Below are 6,311 nucleotides of genomic sequence, written 5' to 3' on the forward strand. Positions count from 1 at the left end.
ATGGGACAGCTCCGGACGATCGAAGTGGGAGGGGTGATAAGGCAATTGGCTTATTTAGTGGTATCCGTTTTTTTTACATATTCTGATTCTACATAAAAAATTGAGCTAAAATTTCATAATTCTCCGTGCCGTGGAACTATTTTGAAAACATGTATGAACATCATTTTTGGATCACCTTTCTTCAAATTTTACTACGGGACGTGCTGTCATTATGTAAATTGAAATTGAGTCTACAGATTGAAATATTTTATTCATTTATAATATCAAAATTGAGATATGGAAGCGTAAAAACCCTGTTATGTTTAGAAAAATGTGCTCTTTCGATCAAGCTAGAAAAATTGTGAATTTAAATTATTAAATCAAGTACCGGGTACCCCGTTGGTTTGACCACATTAAATCTGAACACTTTTTAATCTGTACCCCGCTAATTTGCACATCGTTCAGATTGAAAATGATTCGAACGTCATTTAGCTCATGAAACGGAGTGAAGTGAGATGGAACGCTGTGGAACGGAACGCAGAATCAAAACAAAACAGTGAAAAAGGTAACCAGAAACACGTTTCTAGGGTGACTAGATGATCAAATTAAAAATGAACCCCGATGGTTTGCATGAGGTACTGTTCAAATTAGCGGGGGTGCACGGTATATATATTTGCAACTTTTTAGATTTTTCATACAAAATGTTCTCTTACGTTTTATTTAATAAAACTCTAATAAAAAAAGATTTTATCCTAAATTTTAGTACCCTATTATTAGAACGATGAATATAAATGATAGGGCCTCCTGTGTTGTCGTGAACACAGTCCTCATGATTGACATGAATTAGCGAAAATACCATTATATACGATAGAGATGGTACTCAAATTATTTCACGCTAGATTTCAATTTTTTCGATCCCTCCCCTCCCTCCTGTCACAAGTTTTTTTGCATTTGTCTTCTAAAACATTGTAAGGATTGTCATGCAATGTCATATATAACAGGTCCGGCTCTTAGTATGTGTTTGCTTGTATTAGTCACGAAAAAGATGTAAACAAAACGATCAGCTGATGGTGACGACAAGCCTGCGAAACATTTTGTTCGCAGCTTTCTCAACGTGACGTCATCTTCGGCTACTTCGTGAACTTTCGGCTCGCCGAAGTTGGCATTGCACAACCAATGTGCTTTAATAGAGGTGAGGATATGATTTTGTATAATATACAACTGTTTGATTGTATTAGTGAATCGAGCATGCTTTCACACAGCAACCCATTGCAATGTGACTATGTGTGACGTCATACAGTTCGTTATCGAATGGTTTCTGGGGCTTCGTTGCTAGTCACCCTTCCGTTACCAAGGCTGTTCGAGAGTTGTTACTCAAACAAAAACATGAAAAAAATCAGCACGGGAAGATGGCACTGGAGGTAATTCATGTAATTTAGATCGAACTTTTGTTTTATTTTAGAATGAAATCTACAATCAGGCAGATAGAACTATGGAAGGCACCGTAATATTTGAACCCTTGAAATGCTGGTAGTTGGATGTAATGGTAATGGATGTGCATGAGTTTACGAACAGTTTGCGTATGATAATGCGTCCCTAAATGCAGTGCTGTAAATCAATATGGTCAGTAAAAGAAGTGAAATCCTTGAATTTATTGCCAAGAATTATTATTCCTGGCATCTACTTAAACGGGTTTTATGTCTAGGTGTTAGTGGTAGATTTTATCTGGTCTGATCTTGACTTTTTCCATGATATGTAGCGTTTTGTACCCACTCATATCATTTCATTGAAACGGTGTGACGTCACCAACCTTCCCCTCAATCTTTATTTTGATTTTACGCTGTACTAATACAAGCACACAGCGACTTTCTCCTCACCTCCTTTATACCACATTGTTGCACAACTACCACTTCAAAATTGATATATTCACAAATACTAATTCGATGTTCGCCCACACCTCTAAATACCCCACATCGATTGTCATGCTATGCCTAACCACAGACAAACAGACGTCACACTCTCCTCATTGTCCATCGACCACCATTTTAACGGTCGATTCAAAAATATGGATGTGGCCAATCCGCCACCCACAGCGCTCGCATCGTTTTCGTTCGTGTTTGACGTTTACACACTACCGCCATCTGTTGGCCCGTCGGCCAAACACACCGATTTTAGCATTGGGCGTACATGTCCTCGCGACTATGATTTTGATCGAGATTTGTTCTAAGAGTTACGTCTGTTTGTCTGTGGCCTAACCTTCTCCTCCCTTGGAGCGTGACATAATTTGTACCCCACCCCTTACATACAGTAAGTCAGCTGATTGCCTTTTCAGCTTTGACGGTGCAAAATCAACTGATTTTCATTTATTTGACATCGTGAGACAATAATTATCAACAATGTCGCTTATAAATTTAAACGACGGTCTGCTTCGCCTTAATACACCACGATAATTCACATTCGTGTTGCATACATTCGAATTGAAGATTACAAATTGCAGGATTTCCCCGGTCGCTATTTTCTACTTTGTATGTTCATTGCGATTATGCTTTCGTTATACTGTTGAGCTCAGCTGCGGAGATCAGCTGCGAGTACACAGTATGCTTATCACAAAATTGATCACATTCGGATAATAAAACCTCTTGGTTCTAATATCACCATATTTTTTTACAAAAATGCAACGAATTTATAAAAAAAATTTAAAACTTTGCCAATACATAGTAAAAATGTGCTCAAATCGTTTTTGTCGGTGGCATATTTTAGGACATGGAACAGTTATGCGTAGAAAACTGTTCCATGTCCTAAAATATGCCACCGACAAAAACGATTTGAGCACATTTTTACCATGTATTGGCAAAGTTTTAAATTTTTTTAATAAATTCGTTGCATTTTTGTAAAAAAAATATGGTGATATTAGAACCAAGAGGTTTTATTATCCGAATGTGATCAATTTTGTGATAAGCATACTGTGTACTCGCAGCTGATCTCCGGCAGCTACAGTCAGCTTAAGGTAGTGTTGACCAGACTCATTTCCCCGAAATTCGAATTGTGAAGCCATGAACTGTTATAACTGTGCGTTGTATTCCTGAGATGGAGGGAGAGGTGAGTGATTGGGCTTGAGTGTTGCACATGGGATCCGACAGTTTCGATCTCGGTGGGCCGCAATTCAAGTTTCTATGAAATGATTCGCACTCACTCACTCATTTTATTTCACCGAAACTTGAATTGTGGCTCTCTGGGATCAAAATTGATCGATTTTGTGTGCAGTACTCAAGCTTAACCATCTGCTTTTCTATCATAGGAGGATAGAGCATGGTTGTAGTAGTTCGTGGCTTCGTAGTTCGGAAAATGTTATTTTCGGGGAAATGAGTCTGAGCAACACTGGCTTAAGGGGGGTTCACAGAAGGTGACTCTTCCCAACGGATCCTTTTCCTGCGACATTTGCCGCCTAACTGGATCACATGGTTATCGTCTTAGAGAATAGGTCTGAGATGCCCTCACTAGATTGTCTCCTGTTCTTCGGCAGTGGCGTAGCTAGAGTTTTGAGGGCCCGGTGCGGAAGCTGGGGAATAGGAAAGGATAATTGATTCAATATTACTTTACATTACTTAAGAAAGATGCAGAGAACTCCACGACCTCTCATTGGTGTTATGGGATGTTGTGGAATAGCATAGCACCATCCGCCGAATCTATTTTTTACCAGCCGAATTGGAAAAATAAAAGCGAAACGAGGTAAACGTGACACAAAATTCAAAACGCAGAGGCCCGCGCGCATGGTTTGCTGCGATCCATCTGTTTCAGAAAAAAAGTCACTTTTATAAATTTATTTCTTTATTACCTTCTTATTTCTATAAAATTCGTTCAAATTTAACAATGCTATCGCGATTTGAATGCAGGGTCAATGTGACCCCATGGCACAGACAATACAACTTTTTTTGGCACAGACAGAAGGTTAAAGCCTCGGTTAAATAACTGACTAATCAACCCTATTTGTAATTGTATCAGTTTAATCAGTTCAAGCTACGCACATTCTCTTATGTATTTTCCTCTACGCCGATGAACGCCTCCGCCGCTGTCCGAAATTTGTAAACGAAACTTTATTGAACTTAGTGAATTTTGCAAAACGCTATTTGCATGCATTTACATTGCGCGATTATCTATGTCGGCGGGAGATCTTGAAAACTTTTAAAATGCTTGTGGATCGCTGCAGCTACTTCAAATCGTTTTGGTGTCTTCTGCGCGTTCATTCCTGATTGTCCAAGGCACGATCGCACGCAGAAGACCCAGAAGACATCATTTAGGGCCGATTTCTTCACCTTCGCTTAAGCCGTAAACCACGTTTACCCATACGATTAAACCAGGTTTAAGGCCTAAGCGGTGGTGAAGAAACCGCCTATTAAAGTAACTGCGACGACCTACAAGCTTTTTTTTCAAGATCGCCTGCGCGATAATTTTCCGCACCACCAACCAACTGTTGCGCTGTTGAATTTTGTCCAATTAATATGGGAATCCCTCACTTAGTTTCGGCATCAAAGAGATAATTCTGGAAGCGGAACGTTGATATCATTGGAGATTTCAGGGGAAAGAGCTGACCCCTTTTTGTCCATACACTACCCGCCAAAAGTAGGGAATCGTTTCATCTAGTATTGCAAAATCCGCTTTCAAAATTGCAACACCCAAAAAAGTTTAGATTATTTTTGAAGCTATATCATATTCATACTGTTTGCGAGTAGCGTACCTACATCAATAATCATTTGATGTAAGGATACACATTTATTTTTGATTTTCTGTCCCATCGAGCTCCGGACGATCGAAGTGGGAGGGGTGATGAGGCAATTGGCTTGTATAGTGGTATCCGTTTTTTTTACATATTCTGATTCTACGTAAAAAATTGAGCTAGGATCTAAAATTTCATAATTCTCCGTGCCGTGGAACTATTTTGAAAACATGTTTGAAATTAGTATGAACATCATTTTTGGATCACCTTTCGTCAAATTTTACTACGGGACGTGCTGTCATTATGTAAATTGAAATTGAGTCTACAGGTTGAAATATGAAATATTTTATTCATTTATAATATCAAAATTGAGATATGGAAGCGTAAAAGCCCTGTTTTTTAGATTTTTCAAACAAAATGTTCACTAACGTTTTATTTAATAAAAAAAAAGATTTCATCCAAAATTTTAGTGATGATATGATGATGATATAGGCTGCCATCTATTGTAGCAAGGTATCCACCGGTAGCAATGGCCTAATCTAACAGAACAATTTGTTCAAGATTGTATGACTATTCGTATTCAATCATACTCCTGTCTGAAGGACTAAAAACGAATAGCGGACCCGTAAGCAGAGACACTTACGCGAAACCCGCAAGAAAAAAGAATCTCCTTCCAAAAGTAAGTTCACACGAACAGTCGTACAATCAAGCCCTTGCTTGTCAGAAAGACCCAATAGATGGGAAGAAGAGCCCGCCCTTTTTCCACGAAATGTTAGCGATAGGAAGTTGACAGTTTCACTCTTCCTATCCATCTCGCTTCAATCGGGTGCCCTGATGGTCCCACCCAACCCAAAATGCATATAACATTGGAAATATAATCAAATAAATAGATTTCATCCAAAATTTTAGTACCCTATTATTAGAACGATGAATATAAAATGACAGGGTCTCCCGTGTTGTCATGAACTCAGTCCTCATGATTGACATGAATTAGCGAAAATACCATTATATACGATAGAGATGGTACTCAAATTATTTCACTCTAGATTTCAATTTTTTCGATCCCTCCCCTTTCTCTTGTCACACGCTTTTTTGCATAAGTCTTCTAAAACATTGTAAGGATTGTCATGCTATGCCTGACCTTTTTCCCCCTTGGAGCGTGGCATAATTTGTACCCGGCCCCTTACATACAGTAAGTCAGCTGATTACCTTTTCAGCTTTGACGGTGTAAAATCAACTGATTTTCATTTATTTGAAATCGTGAGACAATAATTATAAACAATGTAGCTTATAAATTTAAATGACGGTCTGCTTCGCCTTAAAACACCACGATAATTCACATTCGTGTTGCATACATTCGAATTGAAGATTACAAATTGCAGGATTTCCCCGGTCGCTATTTTCTACTTTGTATGTTCATTGCGATTATGCTTTCGTTATACTGTCGTTCTACGCATAACTGTTCCATGTCATAAAATATGCCACCTACAAAAACGATTTAAATAAATTCGTTGCATTTTTGTAAAGAATATGGTGATATTTATTTTATTATTCGAAAGTGATCAATTTTGTGATAAGCATACTGTGTACTCGCGGCTGATCTCCAGCAGCTACAGTC

This window comes from Aedes aegypti, chromosome 2 (assembly GCF_002204515.2).
Source record: "Aedes aegypti strain LVP_AGWG chromosome 2, AaegL5.0 Primary Assembly, whole genome shotgun sequence".
Taxonomy (NCBI): Eukaryota; Metazoa; Arthropoda; class Insecta; order Diptera; family Culicidae; genus Aedes; species Aedes aegypti.